We start from the raw sequence: 21,591 nt of genomic DNA on the forward strand, positions 1-21,591 counted from the left end.
TACACATATATACACCCATGCACACACACACACAAGCAAACACACAGTCCAGAACTTATGAGCAACATTCTGCAAAAGAACAGCACCTGCCTCCTGTACTCATGCAGGTACCCCTAATCTAAATAAATAAAAAAGGAGGGTGTGTATGATCAAAATACATTATAGATGTATGGAACTGTCAAAGGATCAACCGTAAAGCTGTTCATGACAGTGCGCGGACCTGACACTTCTGGATGCTTCGTAAAGGTCTCCACGAGTTTATTCATCACAGAGAAGTCTGGGGGGAAGGGAGGGGGATTCTCAGATCCATGCCCAATAACCCATGGATCCTGGAGTCCCCTCCCCCAACGCCAACACAGGACAAGAGGCATAGTGCAAGTTTCAAGAGAGGTCTTCACTGGCGCTTACAGATTTAAATACAAGTTGGGTGGCAGGGAGGTAAAGCGGCAGGGACGAAAGGAAAACAAGAGTACAGGCTGGGATGGGGGAAGGGGAGCAGGAGCGTGGAGAATTGACTAGGGGCTGGCAGGCACTAGTCAGCAGGGCTCCTCCATCAGATTTACTGACATCAGAGGTTCCCATCCAGAGTTCTCTCTGACAGCTTTTAGCACTGCCTCCTGAAGCTTCCACTGTGCTGGGGGGCACAGGACAGTGAGGAAAATCCTCTTTGTGAAGCCAGTCTTCCTCCAGGCTCAGAGGCCTGCCTTGTGAATTACAAGATTCTGCACTGTTTTCGGGCACACATGGAGCAGAGTGGAGACTAACCCCACAATACTGCACTCATAGCACAGGGGCGGTGTGGGGAACACTGATGTGTACCGGTGATTCCCCAGGCCAGGCGGTCAGCTCAGGGAAGTCAGGACAACTGTCATTTGGAACTCTTCACTCAAACTGTTTCTAGGCTGTGCTGCACTGCGCAGGGCTTTGTTTTGCCAACAAAACAAGAAAGTATCCGCTTAAGCTGAAAGCCCAACCGCCAACTGAACTTCTAAAGAGAGGACGGCTGGTATTTTTTAAAAATGAGCCTTCTCCCCACAACCCACCTCTTTCTGCTGCCTAAAGTGATGTACCTACATGGGCATGAATTTCCAAGACGCAGAGGCAGGAATAACTAAAAATAAATTCAGTAGCAGGCTTGTTAGACGAAAAACACTCATTTTTGACATATAGGGCACGCATTCCCCGAGGGTAAAGCAATTGCTGTGCTCCACAGAGATCTGCCAGGAACTACAAAGTCAACTTTTTTTAACCTATAGAAATAATAAATTTGTAATAGATTCTTTAAGTGACTAAAACATTAAATTTATTCTACTTTTAAACACTTTCAACAGAGGACTTAGTTCAGTATGTACTGAACACATGTATGCCAATGGCCCCAGCAGACTCTTTAAACAAAGTCTGCAGTATGCAGGACCCGTCGCCAGGCATGCTCCTGTGCTTGGACAGGAGGTGAGACACCTAACAGGGAAATATGGGAAAGGCAACAAACCAGGAACCACAGCAAAAGCGCAGGTTTGTCTTCAATTTGGGGTGTGTTTGGTGGAGCTGGGGTCTTACTATAAACCCAGGCAGGTCTCATGGCTATCCTCCTGCCTCAGTCTTCCAAGTGCTAGGATTATAAGCATATGCCATTGCACCTGTCCAGAGTTTTTCTTAAGGAAAAACAAGGGAGCCAGCAGATATGTGGAAGCGGCAAATGAGACCCAAAGGAACCAGGCAAGGGAATGTAGACAGAATATGTATCATTTAAAATGAATCAAGGAGTAGATACTGTAAGTGGGGTCCACTTCCGAACTGGAGCACGGCATCTCAGAGACCTAGCAAGTGTGACATCAAAATACTTCCTACGGAGGGAAACTACAGAATGCACAAGAGACAAAGCACCGAGGAAGTGCAGGGTCCAAAAGATACGGGCGGCAATGAAAGACACTACTGCTGACCAGCAGTGAGCAGGGATGAGGAGCAAGAAGGGCTCCAAACACATCTGGAAACTAAAACCTATGACTAGAAAAAAAAAAATCACAAAACAACAACAACAAATGGCGGGGTATAGCAGACCGGTAGACACTTGCCTAAGTAAGGCATGGGGTTGGGGGGTACACTGCTCTCCTTTTTACAAACTGGAAGGCGAAGTTAAACAAACAGTTGGCAAAAGTATCTTTGTAATAGTATTCTAAGTAAGGAAAAGTAACTCAAATATGGGCTATGGAGTAGGGATATTGAGTATCCATTTGCAAATACTTCATCAAACACCAGAGAGAGGCAGCAAACATAACCAATCATGTTCTCATTGTGAGACACAGCAGACATTTTGTGCATGTCAAAAAAAAAAAAAAAAAAAAAGACAGAGAAACCCTGTCTCGAAAAAAAAAAAAACAACAACAAAAAAAGAAATAACTGGGGGCTGGATAGAGCATTAGCAATCCTGCTCACAATGGACAACCCTCAACCACCTGTAACTCCAGCCCCAAAAGATCCAAGGCCTCCAGCCTCCCTCGGGAACCAGCGCTCACGTACACACACCAGGTACACACGCGGGCACACACACACACATTTAAAAAAAATTAAACCAATAGGAAACAGATCAAACTTGAGGTTCCAGAGCTTCTAGGCCTACACTCAGTTACTGGAATACAGCAGGGAGCTGAGAGCATGATAAACTGTGTTCTGTGGTTGAGCTGCAAAATCCAGATGGAACCAACAATGAGAAAAACACTGCGATGCCCTCCCTTCCCCCTTCCTCCCTCTCTCTTCCACACACACACACACAGAGTTTACGTGTAAGTACAAGCACACATGTGTCATGGACGGAGTTCAAGGGTTGGAAGATCTTTACCTTCTCCCTTGTTTGAGGCAGGGGCCTTGCTCACCAGTGTGCTCCAGGCTAGCTGTCTCCACCTCTCACATCGCTGTGGGAAGAAGGATGGCTTTACAGACACTGGTGCTGCCTCCTCCGACCGTGCGCGGCTTCTAACGAGCAGAACTCAGGTCCTGGTGCTTGTGTGGCAAGCACTTTACCCACCCAGGCATCTCCCCAACCTAGAGAGTTTCAAGAAATAGCAACCAAGCCTAACCTGTCAGTCTTGCTTGGACCCTGATTTGAACAACTGAACTGGAGGAAACATTTATGAGGCAATCACGGAGCTCTGAGTAGCGATGCTAAGCAATTATTAAGGTGCCAGCATGATTGTGATACTATGATTGGTGAGGTTTAAGATGGCTTTTTAAATGTGTCTGTGCGCGTACAAGTGTCTGTGCGCGTACAAGTGTCTGTGCCTGTTATGGGGGGTGGGGGGATACGTACCTGAGCGCAGGTGCCTGCAGAGGCCAGAAGAGGGCATAGGATGCCCTAGAACTGGAATTACAAGCCAGAAAGGGGTACTGGGGACAGAACTCCAGTCCTCTGCAGAGAGCACAAGCAAGCACTCTTAACTTCACAGCCATCTCTCCAGCCCCACCCACTGCACCCCATCAATCACTGTATGAACACACATTGAGACTTTAGAGATGAACCAGTATGGCATCCAACAGTGCTTCAAGACAGGGTTGGAGGAGAGGGGCAAAGAGAGGCAGCTGCTGAGTGCAAATGGCTCTTCGAGGGCTCCCGGCCCTGTGCTGGGCTGCACTTTCTCATGACATAAAGTCTGCAAATCTAAAACAGAATAGAAACAGGAAAGTCTGACAGCACAGGGGAAGGGCAGCACTCAGCTCCAGGGTGATGGTGACCACAGTCCTAATGACAATCACATTGTGTAGGAGGCACCATGCCAATCCTTGAAATAAGCCAGAAGCCCATGACTATGTCCATGCCACAGGTAAGCAACAGCCATCCTGAGGATCAAGAAGGCTGCTGGGGTCAAACATTAGTCAGATGAGGGAAGCAAAACTCTCCAGTGCAGCGGCTGATGAAAGTCAGGATGAGTTAGTTGTCTTTGCAAAAACACTTTTTGAGAGCTGTGATCTCTATGCCAAGAACTCCAGTACAGTAGGAGGAGGGAGAGATGTTTTCCCCGTGGCCATTTTTGGTGAGAAGAGAGTGTGTGGTGTGTGTATCTCCATGGGTGTGTCTCCATGAGTGTGTGTGTGTCCCTGCCTCTCTCCCCTCCCATGTGGGGTGTGTGTGTGTGTGTGTAATCTGCAATCCCAGATTTCAGGAGATGGAGGAAGAGGATGTAAACTTGAGGCTAGTCTATACAAACAACAACATAATTGTCTAAAAAGGGGGAAAGAGGCAGGGAAGGAAGAAGAAAGGATATGGGGGTGGGGCAAGAGCAGGAAGTTCAAAAAAGAGGAGAGCTGAGAAGCCTGAAGCCTACCCTTCCCCCAAAGGAGGCAAATGGGACAGAGAGGCTCCATCTAGCTGGATCGGGGCACGCGGAGGGGGCAGGGAGCACTTCCACAAGGTTGGAGGGATACTCAGGGAAGCTTCCTGAGGGCTGGCTGTGTTCTTACAGGCTTCACACCCACGAACACTATTTCCTTCCCCACTTTTCAGGGGATGGAACTGTGCCCGGCGTGGGTCATGCTGTCACTCGCAGAAAGGGCCTGGAACTAGCTCGGCCTGCAAAGCCACTCTGCTAGGTCAATTCGCACCAAGTACAACAGTGAACCGGTCACACCAAAGATCCCAAATGAAGCATCTAAAAGGTATTGGAGAGGAAAAGACAAGAACCTACAGCTTGCAATCAGGGACCCTAACCGACCCCAACCACCACCTAGGGAGAAAACAGCTGCAAACTTTTCTGTCTCTCTCTCTTGTCTGTCTGTCTGTCTGTCTGCCTGTCTCTCTCTCTCTCTCTGCAACCAAGGTGTCAAAGACAAATACCATTTTATTCCCAACCCCATCACCAACTTCAGCCTCTGTGAAGTCGGTGAGGACCTGGTGGAAAAGGGAGAGGGTGGAATCCATCAAGGAATGAAATCGAAGTCACGCGGGGCGGGGAGTGCTAGCCTAGCAGGATCATTTGCATAAAGAAGCCTTCAGGGGACTGAGGGGGCTAACTTATTCTGGCTTCCAGGCAAGGCAGAGAAGTCCCCAGCTCCCCAGCCATACCTGCTCCTCCCCCCACAAACCACAGGCAGCAGACAGATCCCACCCCACCCCGCCCTTCCCACTCACCTCCCCAACCCCCCCCCCACTACCACTTCCAATGGCCAGTCTCAGGTCCTCACTGACTAAAGCCAAAAGCCAGAGCTGACCTTTGCTCTTTCCCGCCAGACAAATGGAAAGCTCCCCTGGGCCACGCCCAACGGCTTTAAGATCTCGGCGCCGTTTATACTCAAGATAGAGAAAATAGAACTGCCAGAGATAAAGTATTGTTCACCGCCCCCTTTCCAAGGCAAAATCATTAACAGAGAAGTCTCTTTGTTTCCACATCAGCCTATCTTAACTCATTCAAATTCCACAATAAAACCTGACAGGTAAGTTAATCCTAAATCCTTCGTTAGCATGCATATCTAAGAACTGGCTGTGTGACCCAAGGAAGCTTACTAAACCTCTCGGAGCTTCTCCACCGGCCTCAACTACAAACAGAGCTTTTACATTTAAATGGCTGGTATTTAAGAACTCCTCCCACTACCTGCCCAAATTCCTGCTGGGAAGCCCAGGAATTACCACAACTAAAAAGGTCAAGGGGGTGAACCGGCTTTAAAGGGGCAGAGTGGACTTGGACTCCAGGACTCGTCTCAGGTACCCCAGCAGCTCCAGGGGCAGGCATCCCAACGTCACCCCAGATCTAAAGCCCTTTGGTCGGCTGCGGGCATGACTCCGTGGCAGAGATCTTGCCTGGCTCCTCTGGGGCCTTGAGCCACATCCCTAGAACGTGCTGAGGCCACAGGAGAAACGATAGCAGAGGCTTTCCAGCCCAGCAAAGGGAACAACCCCCAGACTCCTAGAGTCAATGCCCATCTCTGTCAACTGCCTCAATGAAGACACGCTACCGGGGCTCAAATACCAAACCCAGAGGCTCCAGTCTCCCTGGCATCTCAAAGACACTGAACTGAATAATATAGTTGAAACAGCACAGCTGGATAAGGCCTGGCCTTTAATCCCACTTGGGGAAGCAGAGGCAGGCGCATCTCTGTGAGTTCAGGTCCAGTCTGATCTACGCAGGAAACTGGGCCAGTCAAACTACACAGTGAGACCCTGTCTTAAAAACAATCAAAAAAGACCGGCTAGGATTGAGTGATACATACTAACTTTTTTCCCCACCAGCAGGGAGGAGGGGGACACCAGCACCGTCTTCCTAAAGAGCGAGGGAGGCACTGGAAGTCTAAGGACCTTTGCTCCTTCTCCACAAGACCACAAAGCTAAACACCAAAGGCCACACAGGCCTCCTGCCCAGACACTCTCCTTTCTGCCGAATAAACACGGAATCGGACAATCCCTTATTAGAAATGCCATACACCACATGTTATGAACTGGGGCATTCTGAGAGCAAGCCACACTGAGCAGAAGCGTCAGAAGCTATAAACAGTGGCCACAGTGCTGAGGAAGACAATCAGGGTGTGACTGAAGGACGCAAGGACAGGAAAGGCCCGTGAATGCTCAGACCTCAGAGGCAGAGCAAAGGCTGAAAACTGGGCTGTCAATTAAAATGACTTAGGCTCCTCCCTTCCCACCTTACATTAATTTACATACTGGACGTGATGGGCAAGTAGCCCACGTACCTTCCAGAGGTGACTTTATCTACTTGATCCTTCATGATGTCATTTCATTAGATGCCTTCAAGTTTCAGAGCAGTTGGTGGAGGGCTAGCTTGCCCAGTAAGCACAATTCCCTGGGTTAGATCTCAGCACTCTAGGGGGAAGCAGGAGGGTCAGAAGCTATACGGGTGTATAAGTCTGATGCTAACCTTGGCTACACAAGACCCTCAAATACATAAATAAATATGTAAATAAATGTAAACAGTAACTTCAAAGAGCATCCGTCATTCAGGGGCCAGTAACATTACTAGCACACAGGAGGTGAAAGATTTCCCATGCTTTGATGATGGAGTCTCACATAGCTCTGGCTAGCCTTGAATCCACAGAGATCTGCCTGCGTCTGACCCACAGGGCTCAGATTATGCTAAAATGAACCCAGGTTCTTGTACATACTGGGTCAGGGCTCGACAACTGGACTAGACTCCACCCAATATGCTTCATTGGAAATACCCCTGTGGGTCCCTTTAAGGAACCTCTCTGGTTCTCCCTGCCCCCTCACTAAACCCAGCAAACCGATATAAGCTCCTTTCATTAGGTCTAAATATTATTAATCGCTTGAACCACCACAAAATTCATGAGACGTGGCATGGGGTACAACAGACGCCAGTCAGTTCAGTGACCGGATCCTGGGCCCACGACTTTGAAGACACAGCTCACACATTGTAAAAGTTAACCTCTGACAGTACACAGCACACTAGCCTTCTGGAGAGCCGCTGGGGCAGAGACGGGTGTCGAGCTTGAAGTCTTGCTGCCCAATCAGTCTGCCCGCCTGCAAAAGCTGCCGTCCGGCACCACCACCCTCCACCCTGAAACATTTCCTGACGGAGTAGCACACCCTTCCACGCATGGCTTCCAAAGAGATAAGGAAAGGAGGCCGATAAAATGCAGGTGGTCCCAGGCTCAGACTCCCACAGAGTGAGCTTTAACTGCTCAGACTGTTCAGTCAGAGTGGCCTTAAAAACTCAGGGTCAACGACACACCCTGAAGTGTACTGAGAATCTAAGCAGAGCAGGACCAGTTAGGAGCAGCTAACTTAAAAAAAAACTACCCACGTGAAATTGTGAAAGAATTCAAAAGAAGGAAAAAACAACAGGCAATCTGACTTCCAAAGAGTCAGCTCACTTGTCCAGGATACCTTGAATTAGACATTCACTTAGGCTAACAAAGGCCCTGTCCTCCTGAATATGCAAATAGCAAATAATGAGAGAAAAAGGCTGTGCCCAGCTCCCACAGGACCCGAATTACCATGTGAAATGTACATGAAGCCCAGAGAAAAGGGAAGCCTCCTGGAACAGAGACCAACAGGGCAGTCTTTGGGAGCACAGTGCCAGGGAGCTAAGAGCAGCCACTCTGCAGTGTGGAACCATCACTCCAATGCCTCAGCACATCTTCCAGGTGAGGAACCGGAAGGCAGCCTACCTTAAGTAGTTTCAAGAGGATCAGATCAGGGAGGCAGAGTTTGTGACTTTGAGGCTAGCCTGGTCTACCTAGAGTTCCAGGTCAGCCACAGCTATACTAGTGAAACCCTGCCTGAAAAACTAAAATTACAAAGAGGACAATGTAGTTAGGTGTGATCAGTGTTGCTCCCTGCCACCCAAGGTGCTCTCAGAACCCCAGGGGCTTCCAGACAAGTCCAAGCCCTTAGCGCTATCTCCCTTGGAAAAGGCCCCTTCCGACAACAGTCAGCAAAGAAAGGAACTTGAAGACGCTGAGCTCAGAATCAGGATGGAAGCCTCAAAAAGGCTTTTCTTTCAGATAAATATAAATTACCTATTTATGAATAATTTTCATTTAATTCTTTATTACCACTTGGCAAAGGGAACTTCAACTGTTATGTGTTTTCTGAGGGGTCCCTCCACTCACTGCACAGGGGAGAGTAGTTCCTGAGTATAAGGGTAGAGGTACAGGGCTGCTTCAGCCTTGCCTGGATGAGATCCTGGTTTTCTGAGGAACCACCTCAGCCTTGGCTATTCTCCAAAGCTACCCTGTAGGCTGACCCCCAGGCCATCCCTAAAAAGTCTGGTCCGCACTGAGTCACTGCACTTAGAGTCCACTGTCCAATGCAGTGTGGCTCAGATTTACAGACCGGCAGGCAGACACCAGTCACGGTGGTACTGGTTTGTAACCCTAAGCATTCCAGAGGCTGAGACAGAAGGATCATGAATTCCAGGCCAAACTGGGCTATATAAAAAGACCCTGTCATAGCCGGGCGGTGGTGGTGCACACCTTTAATCCCAGCACTTTGGAGGCAGAGGCAGGTGAATCTCTGTGAGTTCGAAACCAGCCTGGTCTACAAGAGCTAGTTCCAGGACAGGCTCCAAAGCCACAGAGAAACCCTGTTTCGAAAAACCAAAAAAAAAAAAAAAAAAAAAAAAAAACCCTGTCATGCAGGGCAGTGGTGGCACACAACTTTAATCCCAGCACTTGGGAGGAAGCAGGAGGCAGATCTCTGAGTCCAGCTGGTCTACAGAGCTAGTTCCAGGACAGTCAAGACTATGCAGAGAAACCCTGTGGGGGAGGGAGGGGAAAATCCTGACCTAGGGATAAGAGGAGTTAACTTCTAAATGAAGATACCAAAGACCAAGGTCAGAAAATAATCTCCTCAAGGTCATAGCAGCCAAGACAGCCCAGCATGATCAAGGTCCACACTTCCACACAATCTCACCCCAAGCGATGTGACATTCTTAGGTGTGCTCACTACTGCCTCTGTGGCTTGTCTCACACCAATCACACCGACTGCACAGTCTCCAGGCTCTGAAGAGTATCTGTAATCACGTGGAAGATCAGGTTTGCCACAATTCTCCCATTCCCACACACCCAAGCACCAAAACACTAGAGATGCAAGGCTCAGTTGGTAGAGGGCCTGCCTGTCTGCAGGAAGTCTGGGGTTCCGTTGCCGGCACCACACAAACCAGGTGACACAAGCCCATTATCCCATCACTCAGGAAATGGATACAGGACAATTCAAAGTCATCCTCAGTTTACAGAGTGAGTCTAGGCCAACCTGAGATAGAGGAGAGAAAAATAAAGAGTAAAAAACACCTCCTGAGCCGGGCGGTGGTGGCGCACGCCTTTAATCCCAGCACTTGGGAGGCAGAGGCAGGCGGATCTCTGTGAGTTCGAGACCAGCCTGGTCTACAAGAGCTAGTTCCAGGACAGGCTCCAAAACCACAGAGAAACCCTGTCTCGAAAAACCAAAAAAAAAAAAAAAAAAAAAAAAAAAAAACCCTCCTGGGCTGGGGATGTAACTTAGTGGAAGTGTGTGTGGAAGTGTGTGATGTTTAGCACCACAAAAGTGAAAATAATAAAATAAACATTTGCCCTTTAGAACTCAGGAAATTCGATACACCTGCCTTCCCCACTGACTTGTCACAACCTCTCTGTGCATGTCTGTCTTGGAAGGGCCTGGAGACTGCTCACTGGCTGCCTTTTCCTGATCACCAAGTTGCTGTCACTGTTTAAAGGCACAGGGGCAAGCAGCAACTCTACAAAGATCAGGAGAATGCCCAAGTGTCCAAGAAGAATGCAGAGGAAGCATGAGGACAGAAAGCCGAGCATCGTGGTTCCTGTGAGTCTGATTCAGACTGCTGTTGGGCTCTTACTCTCCTGACCCCTCGGTGCTCCAACGTGCAGGAGGAGTTCTAGAGTCTTCCCTGATCAAACAGCAGAACCTCAGCAGTCAGAGCAGAAATCTGCTCTTGCAGGCCTGGGAATCACATCTGCAACTACAGGGCTCTCCAGGGAGCTAGTGATGGCAGACACAGAGAGGATGGTCCAGATTGTTTCATTGCTTCTTTTGTACAAAAATGTGGAACAATAAGATGGCACACACACAATCTATACTAATAAATAGCTTTTAAAAGGTTTGTGAACACTTTTTTAATCCCGTGAAGATTCCTCTAAATTCCTAGACACACGCAGCCTCACAGATAACTGAGAAATCACTCGCCCTGACTCCATCAGAGGATAAAAAGAGAAATAAATAGAACATGGTCCCCTCCCATGAGCAGACGTCTTCAGAGAGGTTTAGAATCAGAGAGCAATGAGAGGCCCAGCTCTTCAGTCTCTATGCTGGTGTTAATGACATAGGCAGGATTAGAGGCTGACCTGGGCATGAAGAAGGAAGCACCCTGAACCAGCCACTAAACAGGTCTTCATGCCCTTAGTGACAAACACAAATGGCAAAATGTGAAAATGGGGGAGGGGTCTCAAGGGTGGGTATACCCATACAGGTGGAGGTGATGGGGAAAAGGTCTCACCCTGGCTTCCCAGGCATGTGTAACTGAGGCAAAAACATCTGCCCAGGAGCTGATAAACAGTGGTCATGTGCATGGCCAAGCGTCCTAAACCATCCAGCGTGTGCACGAGGCCCTGCAGCTCCAGCTGCTCAGCAATGGAGTGATTCTGACTCGGATTCAGCTTTTACTGGACACCTGAGTGATATTCTAGAAGCATTTCTTAACAATTCCTGGGTATGAAAAGCAGTCATTTCCTGCCTCCAAATCACAAGCAGCCCTTCTAGGCACACATGTCAATCATTTTTGCACTTCGTGATGAAGGTGAAAGAAAATTAAGGAGGTTTTCTGGATATCTAGCAGAACCCTCTTATCAGACTAGAAACAGCAGCAATGTTATCCCCTCGGTACTTAAAACAAAAGCCAACTCTGAATTAGGGGACCTCTGGGCTGACAGCCTGCTCTCTGCCAGTCTATTGGATGGCAACACCTGAGGACTTTAGGGTGGCACCAGCATCCCTTTAACTGATGGAAGCTGACTTTCACCACCATTGTCTCCAGGAGGCTCCAAGATGAGGAGGCAGCCGGGGGGTAAAGGACTGAGCGAGATCCTTCCAATGGAAACATGGGCTCACAATGGTTTTGGAATGAGACCCAAGCACACCCCAGGCCGGGTGATGGGTGATCTGAAAACGAGGCGTATCAAAGTGCTATTGATAAGCTGACTCACTAGACAGCTTATCTGAGGCCCTCATGGGCCATATGGTGCCCCAACTTCTGCTGCCTGTTGCTGCCACAACAATAGGCTCGCCTGCCCAGAAAGCACCGTTGTGGGACAGGAGCCCAGCAGCAGAGGCATGTCGGCCGCTATGGTGTTTACATTTCATTTTGTGCCATTAGCTTTGTGTTTCCCCTAGTGGGGACTTGAAACACATACCGCACACACTTCATGTCAGACACCAGGGCTACCTGCAGAACGCACGTGTGTGCGCTGCATATGCACTTGTGAGTGGAGACAGAGCAGGTGAACAAGAAAAGCAGATGTCAACTTCAGAACTGGAACATGGCTGGTGGGGGGAGGGTGGGCAGGCAGGCTCCCAGCTAGTGCAGAAGCAGACAATGCGCTTTTCTCAAAAAGCGGGCCTCGGGGAGTGGCTATTTAAAAAGCTTAGCTCCTTTTATTCCACCACTGTGGAAGTGAATTCAGTTCTTCGGAGCCAGAGCAAATGAAGTCATTTGGTGTTTGCAGGTTCTCTGCACTTCGGCAACAGGATTCAGGGCATCTAAGTTGTCCTTTCTTCATTAACTTCATTTTCCTTGAAAAAGATAACAAGGTCATAGAAAAATTGTAGGCTATGGGGCCCTGGGTTGGATACTGTCAAAGCCATCAGGAAGTCATGGTGTGAAGGCAAACAGGTACTGCCTTCCAAAGGCTTGGCATGAAAGACTGACCGGGTCTTTTGTCAAACAAATTCCTGTGTCTTCCTATTTTCCTAGAGATTTTCCTGTCTTTGCAGAAGATCATAAAATATTCATTTATCTAATTGACTATCTATTAGAGAAAAGACACTGGTTTGCAGTGAGAACGCTGCAGCTGGAGCATCAGGTGACAGTCCCCGAGGTGACTGAAAGCAAAAATGGAGGCAGCCGGCTCCCCCTCAACACCTACAGCAGAACTACTACAAAGTGAATAATGGTTTTGTCTGCCCACCGCCATCTCCACACCTAAGTGGACAACAGTCTTGGATGAACTTCTCAAATTTTCTGAAACATTCTCAGATTTTTTTTAAAAAAAAATCAAGTTAAATTGAGATTGCACTTGAACTCCATCCAAGAGCGAAGCTGAACTGAATTATGATAATTAGAACGCTGTGCCTATATTTTTTTAAAAGGAGCACAGTGATGTATTTTTTTTAAAGTTCATTCCAGAGAATATAAGTTCAGTGCATTCTCACATAATTAGCATTTCCCGCCATCAGCAGCAGTTTTTCAGGACCCATCAGTGCTGCCGTGTACTCTCAGACCTCAGAGCTGGTCATTTTTTGCATGTGCGTCTAAACCTGCCAGATCCTGTGAGTCCCCAGAACGTTCCCCTGCAGAGGCAGATGCTTAATCTCTTCATCAGTGAATTAGTCCACATTTAAGTCTAAGCTCATTTTCCAACATCGTCTTTCCCAATTAAAAAAAGTTAATACAGGGTTGACAATAAGGCTCACTTGTCACAGGGGTTCCCTATCATGCATGAGGCCCGGGTTCTGATCCCAAGCAAGGCTATAAACCCACCCAGCCTGTAATCCAGAATCTGCACAGAAGCAGGAGGATCATGAGTTCCGGATCATCCTCCACTATACAGTAGGCTGAAAGTCGGCTGCATGGGATCAGCTTCAGAATGAGAAAAAAAAAAAAGAATGAAATCACAGGACGGAGCCTTGAAAACCAGAGTGAACATGGAAAGCACCAGGATAACAAATATTAGCTTGAAATGGGGGGGGGGGGGGGCAGGGCTGCCATGAAACTGAAAAGACAGCTTCTCTGAAGAGCCATCCCCATTATCCAATCAGAAGAGACGTGTGTGTGTGTGTGTGTGTGTGTGTGTGTGTGTGTGTGTAAACCACCCTGAGACACCCAACTGCGTAAGTGAACAAAATGGGACCTTGAGATCTGAGAGAAGCCCACCCCATGGGAAACACTGACCCAGTCCCTGCCCTGCAAAACCAAGACTTACCATTCTCTTGGACCAAGTAAAAAAAAAATACACATTTCAAAATTCTCCTATTCTGCCCTACTGCAAAGACTGAAGATTTCTGAAGAAATGATCACATTTCAACCTCAAGTTCAAACATGGGACAGCACTAAGGAAGCCCATCAAAAAGAGCCTCGAAGGACTAGCAACTAGGTTCACACCTTTGAAACTAAACAAAAACCATCCAAAAAAAATGGAAAACCAAAATATTCCAGTTACACACTATGTCCTAGAAGCCAGAAGCGTGGAATACCCTGTTCAGGGAGGCACAACAGCTACCACACAATGGGGTCTACATTAGTGTCGATCCAAAAAAAAGCCCAGGCCTGAGATGCCGCTAAGGACAGACCCAATTTGATCTTGTACCTGATGAATATGAAACAAAGCATATCGATACTACATGACTTAGGTTCCAACTCCAAAATAAGATGACCTAAAGCCTCTACGGCTAAAAAAAGGCAACAGGAAGCTACAAAACATGGTGGCAGCCATCACCAATGCCCAGACAGCCAAGCACAGCCTATGTTAACCAATGAGGGCGAGCAACAATGTATTTTTCGTGCTGAGTTCAGATGTAGCACACAAGCAACCTACAATTCCAGGCACCAAATTCTGAAAGAGAAGCTGGGTCTGCCTTGATTAACAAAAACGATGTCTTCTTGCAGCTTAGGGAAGAAAACTGGGTGAGCACTTGCTTTAGTCAGTATTTCTTTTTTTTTTTTTTTTTTTTTTTTTTGGTTTTTTGAGACAGGGTTTCTCTGTGGCTTTGGAGCCTGTCTTGGAACTTGCTCTGTAGACCAGGCTGGTCTCGAACTCACAGAGATCCGCCTGCCTCTGCCTCCCGAGTGCTGGGATTAAAGGCGTGCGCCACCATCGCCCAGCTAGTCAGTATTTCTTAACTGAAATACTTAACACAGTAATTCTGGGGGTTGGGGAGGGTCAGACTCTACTCAAAGTTTTATCACTCAACAGATTCAGCACAGCTCTAACTCAGAAATACATACGTATACTTTTTTCTGCTTTCGTACTCCCTTTACTGGAGAACAGAATCAAGTACCAAAAATGGTAGCTTCGAAGTAAGATCCCTAATTTTTCTGCGTGGCTAGGGTCATTATTTTTAGGCCCGCCGGATCATACACAGTTATCTGCGCTGACCTCTGTGGTGATAAGACACCATCACAATTTCCATTTGCGAGCAGTAGAATTATGCTCACAATTAACCCGTAACACATGAGATTAAAGAGGAAAACAATCCTACGGATGTCCAGGCTCTTCTCGTACAATCGCCATGGATTGGGGCGGAGGGGATCTATCCATTTCCAAAGCACGCACCTCCCTAATGCTGCTAATGGCTTGTCTCATGCTTGGGTCTCCGGTCTCTCAACTGCTCTTGTTATAGACTTGTCTACAGACAGTATGATGCCAAATGCAGTCTGGACCAGTGACTACAAGGATATTCCTCCCCAGACAGTCCCATGAAGATACGCCTTCTCACATCTCCGTCGGTGTATGTCAGCACCAACTAAAATCAACACTGGTTATGCACTAATGAACTCATTTTTTTCCCCTTAGTTTTCTGCCTTCTCTAATCAGAAGATGCCAGGACCCAAAGTGAGTATGTGAACATCGAATTCCAGCTGTATACAGCAAATGGGCGGGGGAGAGAAAGCAGGAGGGGCAGGAAGCTGACTCCCCACCAGGTGACCCTTGAAAGCCCACTCCCACCCTTTCACAGTGCGGGGAAGCGCACCCTGTACCACAGAACAAGCGAGAGTTACTCATTCAGAGTTCCTGCAGCCTGGGTCAGACTATGCTAGGATGCCTGCCTGCCTCAGATTAAAGGTCACTAACTATATACATAAATCCTGGTCTTTGCTTGTACAAAACTTCCAATAATCCCAGAGTGTGCCCAGAGTCTCTAAAGAACCCTAGGAAGGAGGAACTCACACAAAGATTCTAGCCTCCCCCCCACCCCGCTTTTTTTTAACTCTTTTGTAAAGGCAAAGTGTTTCTCTGGCTTTGTTTCAACTTGTTTTAAAAAAAAAAAATGAAAAGTATTCTAATATTTCCCTAAGTCTGCAGTTTAAACAATACTTGCCATTAAACTGAAAATAAAATGGTTTTACTGAGGACATCAGCAAGACCCAGTAACGGAGACAGTTTATCAGTTTATTTTTTTATACCAACAAATAAAAGAATTGTAAACTGTTGAAAACCTGAAACCTGAGAGTCCAGCACAGTTACACATCCAAAGAAATACCACACAAAAATATCTTGTGACCATTTATGGAAATACGGAGATTAGAAAAGTACGCCTTTCCCCTAAAATCACCAACAATTCAAAACCCTGCTATCCACAAAGGTTCAAGTAAACGCGTTTGTCTTTCCGGAGCCGCGCTGTAACTGGCTCTACTGTTTCCTTCTAAAGAGGAAAGGTTCTTACCAAAGTTGGATCTAAGTCTGACCCTTATAAGCATTCAGATGTGCCTGGGCCCAAAGATCCTGCTATTCACAAAAAAGCGCAGACTGGGCTGAAAGGCGGAAGCCCCTGGCACAGTCTGTGCAGCCTGAGGACTATTCCCAGCTCCAGTCTCAAGGCAGATTAGCCCCCACCCGAGAGCTCAGGCTTGCACAGACAAGCCACCCCTTGGCTCCCGGTAGATCGCGTCTCCCTAACGGGAAGGATCTGTCCACCCGGGGAACCACCTGCAGGTACTTAGCACAACCGATGCCACCAGACCACCTAAACTTCCAGAACGAACCCAGGCCACAAGGCGGGGGAGGAGACTGAGTTCTTTTACTTTGCATTATCTGTAGGAATTGAAATATTTTCCTTTTCACTATTTTGAAATCTGATCGTATTTACAGACCTTTTTGCCCCAAGGGCCTCGGCTCCTTTCAAATGTGCTATTTTAAAACCCGGCCTTTCTACGCTCCCGATTCCTGGAATATCTGTCCGTAAGTTTCCAGCGCTGACTGAGATCAATTTGCATTTCTGTAAATCACAGACAGCTTCTAAGAACTTAACAAGCCTCCTGAGAAACGCTGGTGGCTGGTATTTCATTGTTTCATAAATATTTTTATACGGGTGACACCATTCAACTTTAAATAAATCTTTAAAAAGAAAGACGATTAAAAAGAGAGGAAAACTGTGATCTAGGTTTTATTTTCGTGGGAAGAAGATAAGTGTGGACCCCTCATTGTTTTCGACTTCTTAGAATGTAGCTTTGGTTTTTTTTTTTAAGAAATAAATTAAAAAAAAAAAAAAACTCCTGGAAGTTGAACTTTCTTTCAAACGGGCCTCTGGACTTTGAAAACAAGTGGTGCTGCCGCGAACAAAGGCTAAAAGTGTCCCCAGATTTTTTTTGCCCTCCTGGGGATCGTTTCTCCTCCAATAAACAAACAAATCCCCCAGTATTTCCTACCGAGGGGAAGTTTTCCAGGGAGAGTCGGCTCCCGGGTTTGGTGGTAACTGCGACTCAGTCTTTTTTGGACACAATGTTTCTGCTGACTCCTGAAAATTTTCCACTTGAATGTGCACTGGAGCGGCGGCGGCGGCAGCACCACTGGAGAGGCGGCAAGGGCGAGAGAGCCCTCTTTCATCTCCGGGGAGGAGGAGCCCGGGTCGGCGCGGACCCCGAAGGGGCCGGGCGCCGGGGGAGTAGCCGAGCGGCAGGCTTTAGGCTGCGCACCGGACGCTCTCCCCACCCGCGATTGCGCGGAACTCGGCGCTTCCCGGACAAGGAGCGAGGAGCGCGGGAGAGAGGGGCGCGCAGAAGAGAGGAGCCGGGCCGCCTGTTGCCGCGGGGGCTGCGGCCCAACTTGCAGGGCGGAGCTGCCGCTCCCCTCCGAGAGCCCCGGGAGCCGCACACAAAGCACCGATTGCGGTGACGCCTAGGCAGCCCGCGCCCCCGCGTCCGCCCCGCGCGCAACTTACCTCGGCCGCCCGAGCTGGCGCGGCAAACTTCGGGACGCTGGGCCGTCGCCCTTGAGCTGCTCCAGCCGATACTCCCCGCGGTGCTCCCGCACCGGGCCGCCCCAGGCCGGCCTCGCCGGCTCCCGGGACTGGCAGGGCGCGCCGGGGCAGCTGCCCGCGCTCGGGCGACGCTGCGCGCTGGGGGGTCAGCGCATGGCCTGCGCCCCGCCGCGGCCGCCCCGGGCCCGGGCCCCGGCGCGCGGACTTCCCGCGGGCTGGAAGCGAGTGTGCGAAGTGCTGGGGGGCGCCCGCGGCGGGCGGCGGGGCCGCGGAGGCTCGGCTCGGCTCGGGCGGCGCGGAGCGGCGCGAGCGATGCGAAGAATGTGCGGAATGAGGACAGGAATGAAATGAACGCCAGGACCGAACTCGCTCCGGAGGGGTGGGGCCTCGGTGACGTCATGCCGCCGGGCCCGGGTGGGGCGGGGCCTGCCGCCGCGGTGACGTCATGTGTGTGGGGCGGGGAGCGCGGGGCGGGGCTTGGCGCCCACAGGAGCGAGGGCCGCGCGCGGTGGCGCGCGCTCCAGGCTTTGTGCGGTGTGAGGCGGGGCGGCCCGGTGCTGCTAAGGCTTGTGTGAGCGCCTCCGCCTGCTGTGCCTCAGTTTACCCCTTCCTGATGCGCGCGGGCACCGCTGCTCCCGGGCTGGAGGGAAGGTTGCTCTTCTGGAAACTGAGGCTCGGGCGGGCAACTTCTCCAGCCCGCCACTTCTCCCTTAGCCCTTTCGCTTTACCCAAGTTCATGGTGCTCGCGCAAATCCTAGGCTTTGCAGACTATGGGTTGGAGCATCGCAGAGTTCTCGCTTGCCTCCCGCCCTGTCTTTCTGGAAGTGAAGTTCACTCGTGCTGCTAGTTGCACTCTACAGAAGTCCTGCACCCGATTAAACAAAATAAATAATAAAAGTCTTGCCGGGGTGCAATAAAAGTCATGCCGTCCCTTTATGGAGAAAGGGAGGATCAATCATAAACGGTTTGATCTCTGTTTTTGGAGTGGGCCACGCTGTAGTACTTCAGAAACTCGGGTAAAGTTAACGGTGGCCGGGACAGACTTGTTGGCAGCTAGGGCTGGTTGCAGTCAGACCGTAGTTTCCCAGAAAGAAGAGCGCCCTTCCCGTACCGGGACTTCCTTCTTTCAGCTCTGGCTTCAGAACAAACTAATGGCGCCTGTTTTGTGCTGGAGGATTCCCGGAGTGTGCATAACACAGGAAAACTAGTAGGACTCGCTGAGGCGCGTTTGCTTAGAAACAACGTTTACTAATGCGTTTTTAATATGTTTCACTGGTGCATTTTTAAAAGTTTATGTCAAGAGAATTGAAGGCGCCCATGCCGTTGTAAAAAAAAGTATTACAGAGACACTCTTTGTTCACTGCCCCGCTCTTCCCATGCCATGTCTGCCACAATTATATCACAAGCGCGCTATTAATTGTCGTGCAGATTTTTCAGATCTATTTGTGCACATCGGTGTGTAGCTGTTTAATCCTATACAATTTTCTCACCTGTATATATGCCCACCACAGCCAAGTACAAATGTGTATGATTTCTGGTTCGTACGCAGTAATGTAACAGGCTGACAGTAAGAACCTCAGTCACCTAGACAGATTATTAGAAAATACATGGCTATTTTCACTTTGAAACTGTGGCAGGTGTATAATCTCCTATAACAGCACCAAATAAAGTCTGATGGCAGAAGCTGAAGGGACGGTTCCGCAGTTAAAAGCACTTGCTGCTCTAGCAGAGGACCAAGCTACTGGTCTGTTCCCAGCACCCACATGGTGGCTTTCGATGGTCTGTAACTCCAGTTCTGGAGGCACCAGGCACAAATATGGTGTGCATACACGCAGGCAAAAAAATCATGTATGTGCATAAATAAGAGGGTTTTTTTTTTCAGTCCGATAGCAGAGCCAGTCTAGCAGTGGATAAAATTTCTAAGCCACTTTTTATCTTGCCCATGACAGCCTGCTTACCCTTCAGATTCCAGTTGCTCCTGGCGATTTGGTGTTCTCTCATTCTTTCTAACATTCAAAGCTGTTCCTCGGTGCTGTAACTCCTTGGCCAGTACTTCCTACAACTTCTCCCACCAGCACATACATCCTTTGATATGTATACTAACAACCTTTTCTTCAAGAAAGTCCGTTCAGCTGAAGCCAGGCGTAGTGACAACTGCCTATAACCCCAGCAATCAGGAGGTGGAGGCAGGAGGATTGGCACAAGTCTAAGGAAATCCTGAGCTAAAGAATTAGATCTTGGGCTGGAGAGATGGCTCAGTGGTTAAGAGCACTGTCTGCTCTTCCAGAGGTCCTGAGTTCAATTCCCAGCAACCACATGGTGGCTCCAAACCATCTGTAATGAGATCTGGCGCCCCCTTCTGGCGTGTGGGTATACATGGAGGCAGAAAGTTGTATACATAATAAATAAAAATCTTTAAAAAAAAAGAATTAGATCTTGTCTGGAGGAGAAGGGAGAGAAAAAGAAGGAAAGGGGGAGGAGGAAAAAAAGTGGGAAGGAGACTGGTTAACTGGGTGTCTCCTTCCCAGGACCTCGAAGCCACGTCCAGCTACGTCACATGTGCTTATTCTATCGGTTCACAGTATCTGTGTGTTACTGCTTATACCAACCTATATGAGACAACAGATCTCATACAGCTAAAGGCACTCTAGAACCTGCTCACAGATAGGAAGTCAGCCATCATCTCTCCATCCGTCTGTTCCATACATTGAACTCTTCTCATCTTCCTGCTGGTCAATAAATAGGACCTCTGTGTTTGGGGCTATGCGTGGTTGAACCCATCTGAGGGCAGAAGCAGCAGCTGCCACCTTCTAAAATTACAGCAGTTTTCACGAGCCACCGTCATTCTTAGCCTTTGGTGTTTTGAATTTACCATCTCAATCTCCACGTCACCTGTATGAAGTAAAAATTCTTAACCCAGTTTATACAGAAGAGAAACTGAGAGACACGGACTAATAAAGCCTAAATTCCTTCTGATTCATATCCATGACCTGTGTTTCTAACTCTTGAAACAAACAGGACCAGGCACTGTTCTAAGTACCTCCTTTATATTGCCCCACCTGACTGCATGAAGTATTCTTTAAGGTGTTATTTATTTATATGTAAACACACACACACACACACACGAAAGGTGTTCATGAGAGTGTAATACATACAGAAGTCAGAAGAAGGTTCCTGGAGCTGGAATTATAACAGTTATACGCAGCATCATTTGGGTACTGGGAACAGAAAGCACTTTTTGTTGTTGTTGTTGTTGTTGTTGTTGTTGTTGTTGTTGTTGTTGGTTTTGGTTTTTCGAGACAGGGTTTCTCTGTGGTTTTGGAGCCTGTCCTGGAACTAGCTCTTGTAGACCAGGCTGGTCTCGAACTCACAGAGATCCACCTGCCTCTGCCTCCCGAGTGCTGGGATTAAAGGCGTGCGCCACCACCGCCCGGCACAGAGAGTACTTTTAACTGCTGAACCATCTCTCCAGGCCTGAGGTAAGAACTATTTCTAGTCTTATTTTACAGACAGGCAAGCTGAGGACCAGAGAAGTAAGATAACTTGGCCCGGGGTGTGTATTTAGGAAATGAAGAACAAGGATGCAAACCCAGGCAGCTTCACTTAGACTTGGTGCTCTTAGCAATGCTCTCAACATCCCTAATGCAGTCCTTCATAGAACTTAGAAGATCACTGGTCTGCAGGGGCCACTGACCCCTAGATGTAGCAACCTTATGCTAGGTAATGATACAAAAAGTCCATTTCCCTCAAGCCTTCCCGGGGAAAGAAACTAACTGCTAACTTGTAACACATAAGAGAAGTTGCCAGTCCCTGCCAAGCCCCCCATCCCATCAGGGTCCCACAGAAGTTCCTGGGACTCCTCTCCCTGAGAAAGATGTTCCCAGTCCTCTGAGTGGGTAGAACCCTGAGGAAAGGCATGGCCAAGAAATCAC

At 48.6% G+C, this 21,591-nt stretch overlaps 1 protein-coding gene across 2 annotated transcripts in view; it reads right to left on the bottom strand.

The window, feature by feature from the left end:
• Tead1 (TEA domain transcription factor 1) overlaps window positions 1-18,001 on the bottom strand; it is a 228,319-nt gene extending 210,318 nt beyond the window's left edge. For both annotated transcript variants that reach the window (XM_057778412.1, XM_057778411.1), the window contains exon 1: window positions 17,621-18,001. The gene's annotated coding sequence lies outside the window, so the exon portion shown is untranslated. The remainder of the gene's footprint in view (window positions 1-17,620) is intronic.
• Between the last annotated feature and the right edge of the window lie 3,590 nt (window positions 18,002-21,591).

The sequence above is a fragment of the Chionomys nivalis genome, chromosome 8, assembly GCF_950005125.1.
Source record: "Chionomys nivalis chromosome 8, mChiNiv1.1, whole genome shotgun sequence".
In the NCBI taxonomy this organism is placed as follows: Eukaryota; Metazoa; Chordata; class Mammalia; order Rodentia; family Cricetidae; genus Chionomys; species Chionomys nivalis.